Consider the following 16027-nt stretch of genomic DNA (forward strand, 5'->3'; position numbering starts at 1 on the left):
TCCCAGGCCTACCACTGGTTCTCTGCTGTCTCTCTTTCCTGCTACACTGTCACTATACTGTGTACACACACACACTACAGTCAAGAACTGCATCACTCTCACTCTGCCTTCCTTCCACTGACAGATAATATAAACACTCTCTCACACACAAACCAGACAGACAGACAGGCACCCGCGCACACGAGAACACACACACACTGACCTTTGCCCCTGCGGGAGCTGAAGCGGTTGGTCTTTCCAGTGGAGGGGGCGGGGCCCTGGTTGAGGGACATGGCTTCCTGGTAGCGCTCAGCGCCCGGCACCTCCCGGTGAACCTAAGGTCAAGTCAAGTTTAAAATCATACAGTATAATATTGCTTATTTAAAGACATGCTGCAAAACGTTGGTGCCTACTAAGTATTTTCTTTACACCTCCGGCTTTGGGCTGATGTGTCAACATGTTGTTCATACATAATCTAGGAGCAGAATTACTGTCTTACATCAATTAGCCACAAAATCCCTAGTTTGAAAGCAACTTTTTCTGGGAACTATACTGCTTCATTTTCCCCCGTGTGGGTCAGCCCCCTAGCAATTCAAGTTCTAGCCAGTGAGCTTCAGCCCCTCACCATTTGAGTGACAGCTAGCAAGATGCAGAGTGAGCACTGACATTGTGCGCATATCTATACATATGTGACGTAGTACACCATTTTCAGGGACCACTTTTGGCTCGTGAGCGCTACTTTCAGAACTGTGAACAGTGTTGTCCCGATGGTAGAATTTCGACTTCGATGCGGATACCAGGTTAAGTGTCACAATACTCGATAAAGTACTAAAATAATACCATGGCCAAAGTCACATAATGGCACTTGATCCAGACAGATCTTTGAGGTTTATTTTAAATGTTTGATTTTTGAATGTATGCGTTAATGAATGAATTATACAATCAATTTGACTTCATTTTTTTACTAATCCAACTACATAACATCATGGTAATAATGTATTTGAACAATAAATCTCAATTGATAAACTGGGTAAATCAAGATGTAGCCTAGGTGTATTCACAATGCAGGTGAATGCATATTCAATAGCAGCGTGAGCATGAATTGAGTTAGAGCTTTCTGGCTGATTTCATGGTGCTACAGATGAAAAACAATTGTTTCCCTTCCATTTGGGACTTATTTTATTGTACTGATCAACAACATTTGCGTAGAAGAAGCAATCTCTTATTTTATAAAAGTGTGTCTCTAAGACCCATGACATTATTCACACACACAGCCAGTTCAAGGCTCGAGCAAATAGGATATTGACTGGGACAGACGTGAGGCGGGAGAGACAAAGTGAATGAATAAAGGTTTTGGTCACAATCAGTGTTTCCTCAGAACAGGCTAGTGCTAGCCATGGGGAAGTGGAGCAGGCACCGTGCTCTCACGCCATAAGGGGACCTCGGCTGTGCTGATAAACAAACTCGATCCTCTCTTAATCAGTAGATGACGTGACACTCATTTGACAGAAGCACCAAACGTTTTTTTTTTTATCTAGTACCGAACCGTTTGTCATGTGCTGGTTTTGAAAAAAGTACAGAAGTTTGGGTATACCATGCAACACTAAGAACTACTGGCTAAAAAGTCTACAGAAGTACCAGAGAATCTCTTTAAAGTACAATTCAAAAGGTCACAACACATTACTAAAAGGCAGGATGAATCACTGTAGAAAGAAACAGAAAGGAGAACAATGTGAACTACAACAATACCTGATAGGACAGATTCCTCAGCAGACACATACTGTTCTCTATCAGCTGGAGACAGAGAGGGCAAGAGAGAGGGGGAGAGAAAGGGGCGAGGAGGGGGGCGAGGGAGAGGGGGCGAGAGAGAGGGGCGAGGGAGAGGGGCGAGAGAGAGGGAGGAGGAGAGGGAGAGGGGCGAGGGAGAGGGGGGAGAGAGAGGGGGAGAGAGAGGGGAGAGAGGGAAGAGAGGGGGAAAGGATCAGACGAAGGAAAAGGAGAACTGGATTAAAATACATGCGGACACACAATCAAAGTTCAGGATCACAAGAAAAACAGCAGTGTGTGCGTGCACACCTTGTTGTCCACGTCTTTCAGGTTGATCTGTGATTGGACAATGTACATGAGCGAGTCGACCAATCCTGTGCACTCTCTCAGCTTCCTCCTGGCCTCACTGCGCTCTGAGCTCACGTTCCTGTTTTAGAGAGAGCGGGAGAGAGGGGGGGGGGGAGAAGGGGTGTGAGAAAGCAAAAAAAACAAGCAATACAGAAACAGAGGGGGACAGAATAAAATGGGCAGAGAGAGAGAGAGAGAGAGAGAGAGAGGAATGAGAGTGGCTACAATCAGTGGCCACATAAGGATTCCAGCACACAACCATTAGTAATAAAACACTGAGTGGTCCTATGTCAGTGTGTTGCTTTCAGAGACTGAAAGAGTGAAAGGGTGTGGCCACGTCCCAAAAAGCACCCTTTTCTCTATGTGGTGCACTAATGTTAGGGATGCCCATATAGGGGATAGGGGGCCATTTAGGACGCAGCCTGTGGTTGTTATACTCCAGTATAGTAAGGGGACAGTGAGATCGTAGATCAGGTTACTGGGCCAGTCATTGTGTTGTAGCCTGCCTTTAACAGAGACAGACACACCCACTGGAGAACACAGCACATTCCCACTCTGCCCTACCTTCTGGGAATTCCTCAGGCACACCTGTACAGACATGCACATACACACACAGCACTGCAAGACCAACACACAACACACCAGTCACTCATGGACTATACATTACTGTTTTATGGCAGGCCGATACATCTTCAATACTGGTATGTATTTTTGCAATATCTTCTATCATGATATTTTCATACAGTGCTAAGATAAATGAAAAGTTTGACAAACTGGACGACATCACAGTCAGTTTGGTCCTAGCTTGGTTGAGTATAAAACCATCAGAATGGAAAAAGACCCATAAAATCATTAAGAATTAATTTGTTGCAATTCTACAGTCAATGTTGAAGCATAAAACATATTTACAACTTTTATTATTCAGAAACTTTAAAATACCGTAAAAAATGAGAAACATATTGTGATATGATATTATGGCCATATCACCCCCTCTTTTTCCTCTCACTGTACAATCCATCCCTCTCTCCCTCCCCCCTCTCCGTACCTCAGGCAGCCAGCGGTGTTGGTGAGGGGACGTCTCCCACTCCAGGTGTCGTGGTTTGAGGTTCTCCTCTCCTCCTGCCTCGTTCGCTCTCTCCCAGCCCGAGTGAGCTACCATCACCTCGTCTGAGAGGGCGTGCAGGGCGTGGTCAACGATCTCCATCTTCACTGAGTCGTGAGATGACAAGTTCCACAGCGTGCCTGAGAAAGAGTGTGACGGATCATCATCACCACCGACCGCAGCAGTACGCCGGTAGTAACCGCAGCAGTACGCCGGTAGTAACCGCAGCAGTACGCCGGTAGTAACCGCAGCAGCGCACGCCGGTAGTAACCGCAGCGTACGCGGTAGTAACCGCAGCAGTACGCCGGTAGTAAGAGAGACGTAACCGCAGCAGACACGGAAGGCACGGTGAACCGCAGCAGTCCGGTAGTAACCGCAGCAGTACACCAGTAGTAACCGCAGCAGTACACCAGTAGTAACCGCAGCAGTACACCAGTAGTAACCGCAGCAGTACACCAGTAGTAACCGCAGCAGTACACCAGTAGTAACCGCAGCAGTACACTAGTAGTAACCGCAGCAGTACACTAGTAGTAACCGCAGCAGTACACTAGTAGTAACCGCAGCAGTACACTAGTAGTAACCGCAGTAGTATTACCTGTGATAGTATCGGTCAGGTCCTGGTCTCTGGTCTTCCTCAGCAGTCGGACCAGGGCCGGTACTCCATCACAGTTCTTGATGGCGATCTTATTGTCAGGGTCTCGTCCGTAAGAGATGTTTTTGAGCGCTCCGCAGGCGGCGTGGTGGACCTCCTTCTTAGGGTTGTCTAACATGGACACCAGGGATGGGATACCTTTCATACGACGGACATCTGTCTTCACCTGGAGGGGAGAGAGGGCGAGAGGAGAGGGAACGAGGGAGAGAGGAGATGGAAGGGGGAGAGAGGAGAGGGAAGGAGGGAGAAGGTGATAGTGGTTGTGTGTTGCTCTCATTCTGACATGAAAGACAGTAGCTAGGTAGCCTGCAGCATGGCTGTGTTTATAACTAGATAAAGGGTGTGTGGGTAATCAAATCTAATTTTATTCATCACACGCTTCGTAAACAACAAGTGTAGACTAACAGTGAAATGCTTACTTACGGGCCCTTCCCAACAATGCAGACAGAGAGAAAATAGAAAGAATGATAGAAAAGTAACAACACTTAATAACAAAAGTATATAAACACATAATGAGTAATGATAACATGGCTATATAAACGGGGTACCAGGTAATTGAGACAGATATGCAAGGGGCTTTAAAGCTGTCGGTGTGCAGGTTCTGTTTGTGTATATAAAGTAAGTGTGTATAGATAAAGATGACCTTGTTGTTCTTAAAGGTGAGGTGCTATAGGTGTATATATTACCTTGTGTGTATTAAAGCCAAGTGTGTGTGTGTGTGTGTGTGTGTGTGTGTGTGTGTGTGTGTGTGTGTGCGCACGAGTGAGTGAGTGAAGTGGGGGATGTTCTGCCCATCCAACCTAGATTGCCATGTAGCTAGTAGTGTTTGTAGTTAAGTGAGTGACTGACTGACCATGAAAGAGAAGTGGGAATGTATTTCCGTGTCAAATAAAATAAATGTTTATTAGTCACATGATTGGGATAATGTCACGTCTACTCGCGCTCCTCCTCTCTGGCGCTCGTTGTCACCAGTGTAGTCATCATTACGCACACCAGCCACCATCGTTACGCGCACCTGCGCTTCATGAGACTCACCTGGACTCCCTCACCTTTCTGATTACCTCCCCCATCTGTCACTCCCTTTGGTTCTTCCCCGGGCCTTATTGTTTCTGTTTATATGTTCCATGTCTGTACACTACTCCTGTTTCTTGTTTTGTTCCATGTTTGTTTATTTATTAAATTCACTCCCTGTACCTGCTTCCTGATTATTAGCGTACACGTTACAGGTAAACAGCAGGTGTAGACTAAGTGACATGCTTACGGCCCTTCCCAACAATGTAGACAGGGGAAAAAGAGAAATAATACAAAAATGTGTGTGCTTATATTTGTCCAAGACAGGTTACAAAAATACATGACATGGCCGTCTATAGTTATCAAATATCTTAATATCAAACATGATCCATTTACAATACTAGTAAAAGTGTGTGTGTTCACGCATGCATTTCAATGAGTGCAGGTTGTGTGTGTTATAGAAAGTGTGTTGATATTAGTTGAACATGTATTGACTAGAGTAGATTATGACGATGACTGACTTCAATTATTATTTATTGCTATTCGTCTTTTCTGATGAAAAACATCTAGTGCTCATTGTCAAGATCTGCAAGGAAACAGTCAGCTCAAAAAGGAGCTTGTAACCAACATGGGAGAAGGTGTGTTTGCAGAAGAGCATGGTTTATATAGCTAGATAGATCCTCTACTGGTGCCAAAATGTGACTGTAGGTTTTCAGCAAATATAATTAGAGTTTACCCTATTCATCTATGGCAAAGCTACTTATATGTTTCCCCTTTCATCCGTGTCTGGTGTTCGCTAGTTACTGGCTAGCTGGGTCTTCAGTCAGCATGGAACAAAGGGGGGTCTCTTTCAAAACATCTGTCAGTGCTGCTGTGAACCACATCACAAAATACATTCTAAACGGGAGATGTATATAAATATATAATTGATGCAATATTGTTTGAGGTTCTTTGTGTTTCACCACATTTGCTTGAGGTGATTTTACTGCAACACTGCATCCAAGTTGCTCGACAAAGGCTTTTCAAAGAGCTGTCAGTCAAGGCCAGCTCATGAATATAAGCTCCACGCCCACTCAGCCTGTCTTCTCAAACTTCCTGGTATTTAGCCAGGAGAGAAAAAAATGCTTTTCAGAATGACTGTTCAGGACTTTTAAATAATTTACTTTCTGGTTTCAGAATTTCTGCAGACAAGCTGACTGCAGTGCTAACGTTCTAGAAGGTGTGGCTCCAAGGAAGAAGAGGTGTGCGTCCCCACGATGACATTCAGTGAGTCATCCACTACATCAACAATTTGGCAGATGTCCACGCGATGCCGCTCCCAGGATGGAGCCCTGGATTTGAGGCCAGACATCCGAGTGATACCGACATTTCAGACCTTCTGTGTGGCCCAAGTGCAAAACTTTGATGCGTGATCATGGAGAGTGCTTTCCTAAATCTTGATACTTATATTTGTATGGAACGTTCAACAGCTCAAACCAGTGGACCAGCAGCAAAGGCTAACCAAAGCCCGCATGAATCAGACCCAGAGAGACGGTCAGTCCATACTTTGGTGACGTGCGGTCATATTGTCTTTAAAGTTTCTCCTTTTAGTTGCTGCTTAGATTACTCTGACCCGTATTACCTCTCACCCCCCCATCCCCTTCTCTGGTTTAGCTCTTTTCAGATGTTGTTTACTCTGTGTGACTGTCATGGGTGTCAGGTCCTTGGTTTGTGAGAGGGTCGTTTGGGCACATCTGAATGTGCTGTCCCCAGGGACGTGTCACATGGAGAAAATGTGTTTGAATATAGCCTATACACATTCTCTGTGACATGAAACTATAAGAGATATTATTTAACGTGGCAACTGATTCATTATTTATCCTCCCAAGCCTCTCCGAATGGAATCTGATTTGGAAAGACTACGGGTCACAACCATAATATGTGCAGGGACTACATGGGATGTGCACGTGTACATGTTCAAACACGTGCACACCACATGTAGTCTTTGCACATATGGTTGTGACCTTTAGTCTTTCCAAGTGTTTCTCTGTCATGTATGTACACGTGTGAACATAAGTGAATGCAGCCAATGTGCAATGTGTGTATGTGTACAAATGTGGCCACGTATTCATGTGTATGCAACACCGATGCAGACAGACACTGTCTGTAGAGTTACTGGATTTCATGTTATGCGTTTCCGTATTCATTATTTGAATAAAGGTCTTAAAAAAGTAACTACAAACTTTGACCTAGTTTCTCTCAAAAAACATGGTGTGGGGACTCAACATGTAATGACATGTAACTCGTTGGATATTTGGAGTAGAGAGATCATGTTGGCCTCATTACAAAGCTACCATTCTCTTCTTTCCAGCACCGTCTAAAACTCCAAATGGTTTTGGGGTCAATGTGACTGATTATCATAGAGCAAGTCACATATTACCTTGTAGTTCTTAAAAGGGGCGTCAGGTAGCCTAGCGGTTAGAGCGCTGGACTAGTAACCGAAAGGTTGCAAGATCGAATCCCCAAGGTGACAAGGTAAAAAACAAATCTGCCGTTCTGCCTCTGAACAAGGCAGTTAACCTTTCGGTTACTAGTCCGTCATTGAAAATAAGAATTTGTTCTGACTTGCCTAGTTAAATAAAAGTTCTAAAAAATAATAATAAAGTTTTATATATATATATATATATATATAGCAATCTGTCAGTCGATGACGTGGCACATAACCATTGGTTGATGCAAGCGACGTCTGAGCAGGGGAATGCGACCTCATATATATATATATATATATATATCAGACGTCGCTTGCATCAACCAATGGTTATGTGCCACGTCATCGACTGACAGATTGCTATAACATATTATGTGGTTAACCAATACATCAAAAATACAGTCGTTGTAAGATCTGTCAGGCATCAGCAACACCTGGTCAGAAGAACGTGCCCATTACCTTGTCGTTCTTAAAGGTGAGGTGCTGCAGGTGTATATATTACCTTGTCGTTCTTAAAGGTGAGGTGCTGCAGGTATGCAGCAGCGTTGCTCTTGACGGGGTCCAGTCTGTAGTTGAGCATGGCGATGACCTCTGGCAGCTCAGGCTGTCTCCAGGAAGTGGCAGGGCCTTTCCTCAGGGTGCTGGCCAATCAGGTAAGAGAATATATACAACACTTTCATCCAAAGCGACATGCAGGCAAATTCCAAATCTGGACCTTGAATTCAGTACCACTGTTGAATATCATTCTTCCCCTCTAATTAGGGACTGACTTAGACCTGGGACCCCAGGTGGGTACAATTCATTATCAGGTAGAACAGAAAAACAGCAGTGGTCCGGACCAGTCCTAAAATTCACTTTTTTGTCCACCAGCCACTGTGGCAGGTAGCTTTAAAGCTCTACCAGCCACTCTGTTTTTTTTATAATCCAAAATATTTCCTTCCCTAAAATTACACTAACAAAACAAAAAAACAGATGAGCATGCTTTGTAATGTTTCTAAAACAATAAATGTATTACTGTTAAGAAGTAATGTGGTATATTGTTTAATTTAATTACATTTTTTGTGACCTGAAACTTAACAAAAATGATCCCCTGCCCCTTTAAGGACGGGAGGTTACCATGGTAACGTGACTCGAGTCATGTTTATCTTGTGAGACAAGCAGCAGAGTTGTCTTCTCTTCCCTAGCAGTTGAAACTCAAACATTGAAAAACAACCTAACTTGTGAACAAAACAAATATAAATAGCCAGGAAACACAAAGACAAAGTCTTACTTCAGTAGACTTCATCTTCAAGTAAATTAGACCAACTTTTATGCCTGTGCACAAAGCTTCTAAAAATGGATCTTTCACTCAGCTCCAGACACAGTGCGAGGTGGGATAGGCTATAGGATTCCTAGTTCTTTGACTTTGTGGGATTAATTTACCAGCTATGAGACAAAAACTGCAGAAATACTTTGAAAATAGCTACTGCAGCATTTAATCACACTTGACTATTTTTATTCACAAATGTGAGTGAAATGCTGGCACTGTGGAGCCCTGGCCACCCACCAACATGGCTGGTGAAACAGACATCTGACCCACCAATGACAAAATGTACCCGCGTTTGGCAGATGGTGAGTGTTCATTTTAAGCCCTGGTCTGGACATGCAGGCTTGGATGTGAATACCCCTGATATATCTACAATACACCACCAAGGAGTCTCACCTGTCCAATGAGGCCATGCTACCCCTCTCTCCCTGGGCCAGGGGTGCACCTCCCCAGTAGTACATGTCCCCTGCTCCACTCATGTCTCCATCCAGAGTCCCTTCATAGCTCCTGGGAGGGGAGAGAACAGGTAAAGGGTTAGTATGGAGTGAACACTACTCCTGTGATGGAGTGGACACTACACTGGTAGGGGTTAGTAGGGAGTGGACACTACACTGGTAGGGGTTAGTAGGGAGTGGACACTACACTGGTAGGGGTTAGTAGGGAGTGGACACTACACTGGTAGGGGTTAGTAGGGAGTGGACACTAGACTGGTAGGGGTTAGTAGGGAGTGGACACTACACTGGTAGGGGTTAGTAGGGAGTGGACACTACACTGGTAGGGGTTAGTAGGGAGTGGACACGACACTGGTAGGGGTTAGTAGGGAGTGGACACTACACTGGTAGGGGTTAGTAGGGAGTGGACACTACACTGGTAGGGGTTAGTAGGGAGTGGACACTACACTGGTAGGGGTTAGTAGGGAGTGGACACTACACTGGTAGGGGTTAGTAGGGAGTGGACACTACACTGGTAGGGGTTAGTAGGGAGTGGACACTACACTGACTGAATAAACAATCAGAGATACAGAGAAGGAGACCAGACATTACTGCACAAATATACCAACAGAAATGTCCCCCTCACACACTCCCTCCACACACACTGGGGCATGTACCCTGTCCTGCGGGGCGGTCCATGGTTGAAGGCTTGTTGGTTGCGTGGTACTGTTCCGTAGTGGATGGCCGGTCCCATGCCATAGTCTGCCTCGTCATATCCCACACTCCTCTGGTCATCCTCCAGACCGTACGGCTCCGGGACAAACCTCTGCATCCCAGACAGCTCCAACGCACTGCCCATACGACCCACCTGACCAATACAATATCATCACGTTAATACACTCTGCAGTCCTGACAGCAACACACTGCCCATACGACCCACCTGACCAATACAATATCATCACGTTAATACACTCTGCAGTCCCGACAGCAACACACTGCCCATACGACCCACCTGACCAATACAATATCATCACGTTAATACACTCTGCAGTCCTGACAGCAACACACTGCCCATACGACCCACCTGACCAATACAATATCATCACGTTAATACACTCTGCAGTCCTGACAGCAACACACTGCCCATACGACCCACCTGACCAATACAATATCATCACGTTAATACACTCTGCAGTCCTGACAGCAACACACTGCCCATACGACCCACCTGACCAATACAATATCATCACGTTAATACACTCTGCAGTCCTGACAGCAACACACTGCCCATACGACCCACCTGACCAATACAATATCATCACGTTAATACACTCTGCAGTCCTGACAGCAACTACACACTGCTCATACGACCCACCTGACAATACAATATCATCACGTTAATACACTCTGCAGTCCTGACAGCAACTACACACTGCTCATACTACCCACCTGACAATACAACATCATCACGTTAATACACTCTGCAGTCCTGACAGCAACTACACACTGCTCATACGACCCACCTGACCAATACAACATCATCACGTTAATACACTCTGCAGTCCTGACAGCTCCAACGCACTGCCCATACGACCCACTATATTTAACACACACGCCATATGACCCACCTGTGGCTGTGCTGCGTATGGGTCCAGCTGGTTCCTGCTGATGGCTCTGTATCCTGAGTCCAGGGTCCGGTACACATCAGCTGGCCTGGAGGAGAGGAGGGGAGAAGTAGAGAGGAGAAGAGGGGGGAGAGTTGAGGGGGGAGAAAGGAGAGAATATACCCGTTGTCTCCCAACTCTACGTCTATGGATAAAGAGACAACAGATCCATCTGTCCTACCTGTAGCGGTCGTCCATGCGTGCTCCCCTGCTCAGGCTGGCGTAGGTCTCCCCTATGGAGGGAGAGCCCTGGCGGTAGTCCTCGTACCCCCCCGGGGGTCCGTGAGTGGTAGTTTCGGGGCACGGTGTTGGTGGGGTAGTCCATGGGAGGACCAGGCTGTCTGTAGACCCGCTCCATGGGGGTGGTGTAACCCCCTACACCTGTCATAGACCCCCCTCCATCCAGGGAGAGGTTGTCAGACACAGAGGGGATGACTGTACGAGTCATGGTAGTCTTCACTACCTTCTTTACCTGGGGAGAGGGAGATGACAGCACGAGTCAGGGGAGAGAGGTTAGTGTCAGACATGGAGGAGATGACATGAGTCAGGGGAGAGAGGTTAGGGTCAGACGTGGAGGAGGTGACATGAGTCAGGGGAGAGAGGTTAGTGTCAGACATGGAGGGATGACATGAGTCAGGGGAGAGAGGTTAGTGTCAGACGTGGAGATGACATGAGTCAGGGGAGAGAGGTTAGTGTCAGACATGGAGGAGGTGACATGAGTCAGGGGAGAGAGGTTAGTGTCAGACGTGAGGAGATGACATGAGTCAGGGGAGAGAGGTTAGTGTCAGACATGGAGGAGGTGACATGAGTCAGGGGAGAGAGGTTAGTGTCAGACGTGGAGGAGGTGACATGAGTCAGGGGAGAGAGGTTAGGGTCAGACATGGAGGAGATGACATGAGTCAGGGGAGAGAGGTTAGTGTCAGACATGGAGGAGGTGACATGAGTCAGGGGAGAGAGGTTAGGGTCAGACATGGAGGAGGTGACATGAGTCAGGGGAGAGAGGTTAGTGTCAGACGTGGAGGAGATGACATGAGTCAGGGGAGAGAGGTTAGTGTCAGACATGGAGGAGGTGACATGAGTCAGGGGAGAGAGGTTAGGGTCAGACATGGAGGAGGTGACATGAGTCAGGGGAGAGAGGTTAGGGTCAGACATGGAGGAGATGACATGAGTCAGGGGAGAGAGGTTAGTGTCAGACGTAGAGGAGGTGACATGAGTCAGGGGAGAGAGGTTAGGGTCAGACATGGAGGAGGTGACATGAGTCAGGGGAGAGAGGTTAGGGTCAGACATGGAGGAGGTGACATGAGTCAGGGGAGAGAGGTTAGGGTCAGACATGGAGGAGGTGACATGAGTCAGGGGAGAGGTAGAGAGGTTGGAGAGGAAAAGGAGGGGAGAAAAAGAGAAGTGAGAGAAAGTAAGGGGTGTGGAGGCAGAAAAGATCAGTCAATTAGCTAATGACATTCACAATCCTCAAGTGGCAACTTGTGTGTGTCTGTAAGTAAAGGTAGTACCGTAGTTTCTGTGCGGCGCGTGGTGCCATCTTCGCTGGTTTCCACGGAGATGACGGGGGGCACCTCGTGAGGGTCCTCCTCCACGGTAACCGTCTCCTGGACGACTTGACCAGGCTCCATCCTGTACTGAAGAACGGAGACAGACACTGTTACAGACAGACAGACAGACAGACAGACAGACAGACAGACAGACAGACAGACAGACAGACAGACAGACAGACAGACAGACAGCTTACATGTGTCCCGTTGACGTATCCCTCGTTCAGTGTGAGCCTCTCTATGTCCGCATCACAAACACGCCCATTCTGTAGAGCGGAGGGGAAGACAGGAGTTGTTTACACAAGTGGGCAGTGTGTGTGTGTGTGTGTGTGTGTGTGTGTGTGTGTGTCAACCGCAGGGCCAGTGGCCAAGGAGGAGCAGAGTTATTCCAAACATTCAGAGGAGCAGGTTAACGCAGGACAGAGAGAATGTCATGACATCACAGCCCCAGGCTCCTTTCAAACACACAGGCAACACCACTATACCATTCAGTCAACCCCAGACATTTAAGCAGAAATACACTAAGTACAGAGTAGACAAACAATTCAACACTTGATGAAGCGAATGAAAAAACCATGAATGGATGGACAGAATGGGTGAGTCATGGAGGAGGATGAGAGAGCGGTTCTGAGCAACAGGGCTGCCAGCAACACAGAAAGAGCCTCAGAGAGAGCAGGGCGTGTGAGAACCTGTCAGTGGCTTGTCAGTTGGCTGTGTGTGTGTGTGTGTGTCTGTCTCAGTGGGGTTCTCATGTGTGTGTGTGTGTGTGTGTGTGTGTGTGTGTGTGTGTGTGTGTGTGTGTGTGTGTGTGTGTGTCTCAGTGGGGTTCTCAGTGTGTGTGTGTGTGTGCCTGTCAGCTATGTAAACAGGGTGAAGACCAGGCACATTCCAACCCCGTCTGTTCTCCAGAGATACAACACTGACCGACCAGACCAACCCCGTCCGTTCTCCAGAGATACAACACTGACCGACCAGACCAACCCCGTCCGTTCTCCAGAGATACAACACTGACCGACCAGACCAACCCCGTCCGTTCTCCAGAGATACAACACTGACCGACCAGACCAACCCCGTCCGTTCTCCAGAGATACAACACTGACCGACCAGACCAACCCCGTCCGTTCTCCAGAGATACAACACTGACCGACCAGACCAACCCCGTCCGTTCTCCAGAGATACAACACTGACCGACCAGACCAACCCCGTCCGTTCTCCAGAGATACAACACTGACCGACCAGACCAACCCCGTCCGTTCTCCAGAGATACAACACTGACCGACCAGACCAACCCCGTCCGTTCTCCAGAGATACAACACTGACCGACCAGACCAACCCCGTCCGTTCTCCAGAGATACAACACTGACCGACCAGACCAACCCCGTCCGTTCTCCAGAGATACAACACTGACCGACCAGACCAACCCCGTCCGTTCTCCAGAGATACAACACTGACCGACCAGACCAACCCCGTCCGTTCTCCAGAGATACAACACTGACCGACCAGACCAACCCCGTCCGTTCTCCAGAGATACAACACTGACCGACCAGACCAACCCCGTCCGTTCTCCAGAGATACAACACTGACCGACCAGACCAACCCCGTCCGTTCTCCAGAGATACAACACTGACCGACCAGACCAACCCCGTCTGTTCTCCAGAGATACAACACTGACCGACCAGACCAACCCCGTCCGTTCTCCAGAGATACAACACTGACCGACCAGACCAACCCCGTCCGTTCTCCAGAGATACAACACTGACCGACCAGACCAACCCCGTCCGTTCTCCAGAGATACAACACTGACCGACCAGACCAACCCCGTCCGTTCTCCAGAGATACAACACTGACCGACCAGACCAACCCTGAGAGAGGAGAGGAGACTACGTGTTTTACGTGTAGTGTGTTTATAAAATGCCTGAGGGTTGTAAAATGACACACCTCAGTGTGTTTGCTTACCAGACAGTGTGTGTGCGCGTGCGTTCACAAGTAATCTAAAGCTATGCGGTCACTACGTCCAGATAGGGAAGCCTGACACAGTCAGACACTAAGCAGGAAGTGGACATGGTAAACAGTAACCTAGACCAGGGATTGGACAAAACCCAACCAAGCAGTATACTATAAGTGTATTTTTCCTCCTCTGTTCTCACTTCTGCTCAGTGTACACATGCTGCTCTTCCTTCAGAAAAGCACCAAAAATGACATTCAGTAGCTACTAGCAGTGCTTGTATAATGTTGAGCTGGATTTGCCTCTTTGCAATTGGTTTCTGTTCATTTTCACACGTTAGCATTTAGCTAACATTCTCAAACTAAATACTGCCATTCTAATATCTGAACGATCTGTAATATTCTGAAACCTTCCTGAACTGACCAGAACACAGGATCAGCCATGGACTGGGATCAGTAACACTGAAAATAAGGTATGTTTTATCACATATGAGCCTTAGGAATGTCTTCTAGCCAGGTTTATAATATGACATTTCTCTCTAGCCTATATGAGAATGTCACATGTCAACACCAAACGGCCAGAAAAACAATTGTACCACAAGCCTGCTGCAATGCGTAACTGCAAAAACAACCAGATGTGGCACCAGGCTACCTTCACATGGCATGCACATCCACAGAGATGACCTGGGGGGAGTTAGACAAGGCTGTTTCCACCATGGCCTGGGACAGAGGCCAGGCTGACAGCATGAGGGATGGAAGTGGATGGTCATGATGGGGCAGATCAATGATGGCTACAGGAAGGGTTGACCAATGATGGAACGAGACGGGACGACGGTAAGCCGGTTGGTGTGAGGCGATGGGTGACACCATGGGGGCTAGGATTGCAAAATTCTGTGAATTTCATGAAAAATTCCACTGGTTTTCCGGAAATCCTCCAATTTCCTGCTTATTCCCTCCTGGAAGATATCGGAATGTTGCAACCCTACCAGCAGCTATGGAGGTGACGGCATGGATAGTTACAAGGACGGTTGAACGGTGATGAAACAAGGGAGGACGAAATGATGGAATGGGTGATCCCATGATGGCTATGGGTTGGGTGATAACATGATGACTATGGGGGTGTGGGTGATACCATGATGACTATGGGGGTGATACCATGAGACTGGGGCGATGGCGATACCTGTAGATTGGGGGGAGGGCGTGGGAGGGTACCTCCGCACCTCCTCTCTTCCTCCAGAGCGCGAGTCAGACGCTCAAACTGATGCTCCTGCTCCCGCACGGAGGCCAGGAGAGAGGCTGCACTCTCACACTGCTCCATTCACACTGAGTAGAGAGGACAGGACAGGGTTCAAACCTAGCCCCACACTGAGGAGAGGACGTAAACCTAGCCCCACACTGAGTAGAGAGGAAAACTAGCCCCACACTGAGAGAAGGACACCACCTAGCCAAGAGGGGTTAAACCAGCCCCACACTGAGTAGAGAGGACAGGGTTCAACCACCTAGCCCACACGAGTAGAGGACAGGGTTAAATCACCTAGCACCACACAAAGAGGAAGGACAGAGTTAACCTGGCACACACAGAATAAACCGTTTTTAAACCACATTCCATACTCTGTTATATTCACACACACAGAGAGACACAGACGGAGACAGTTAACCCACAAACACACATTACAGTGATGCTGTACAGAGAAGCAGCAGGGCGACAGGATGCTAATCACCTCCACACTTAGAGATGAACAGCATGAGAGAGAGGGGAGGAGAGGAAGAGAAGGAGAGAGAGAGGGAGGATAGGGATAGGAGAGGGAG

General features: G+C 47.5%; 1 pseudogene across 1 annotated transcript in view; it reads right to left on the reverse strand.

The window, feature by feature from the left end:
- Positions 1–16027, reverse strand: part of LOC123742403 (catenin delta-1-like) — a 41602-nt pseudogene that overhangs the window by 13316 nt on the left and 12259 nt on the right. The window contains exons 2-14 of the transcript XR_006769531.1: positions 15399–15541; positions 12472–12540; positions 12236–12361; positions 10909–11199; positions 10692–10776; positions 9741–9931; positions 9029–9139; positions 7829–7967; positions 3792–4014; positions 3140–3336; positions 2056–2173; positions 1729–1773; positions 203–314 (exon numbers count right to left, since the gene is read on the reverse strand). The product of XR_006769531.1 is annotated as a catenin delta-1-like (transcript). The remainder of the gene's footprint in view (positions 1–202; positions 315–1728; positions 1774–2055; positions 2174–3139; positions 3337–3791; positions 4015–7828; positions 7968–9028; positions 9140–9740; positions 9932–10691; positions 10777–10908; positions 11200–12235; positions 12362–12471; positions 12541–15398; positions 15542–16027) is intronic.

Source organism: Salmo salar, chromosome ssa04 (assembly GCF_905237065.1).
Source record: "Salmo salar chromosome ssa04, Ssal_v3.1, whole genome shotgun sequence".
Taxonomy (NCBI): Eukaryota; Metazoa; Chordata; class Actinopteri; order Salmoniformes; family Salmonidae; genus Salmo; species Salmo salar.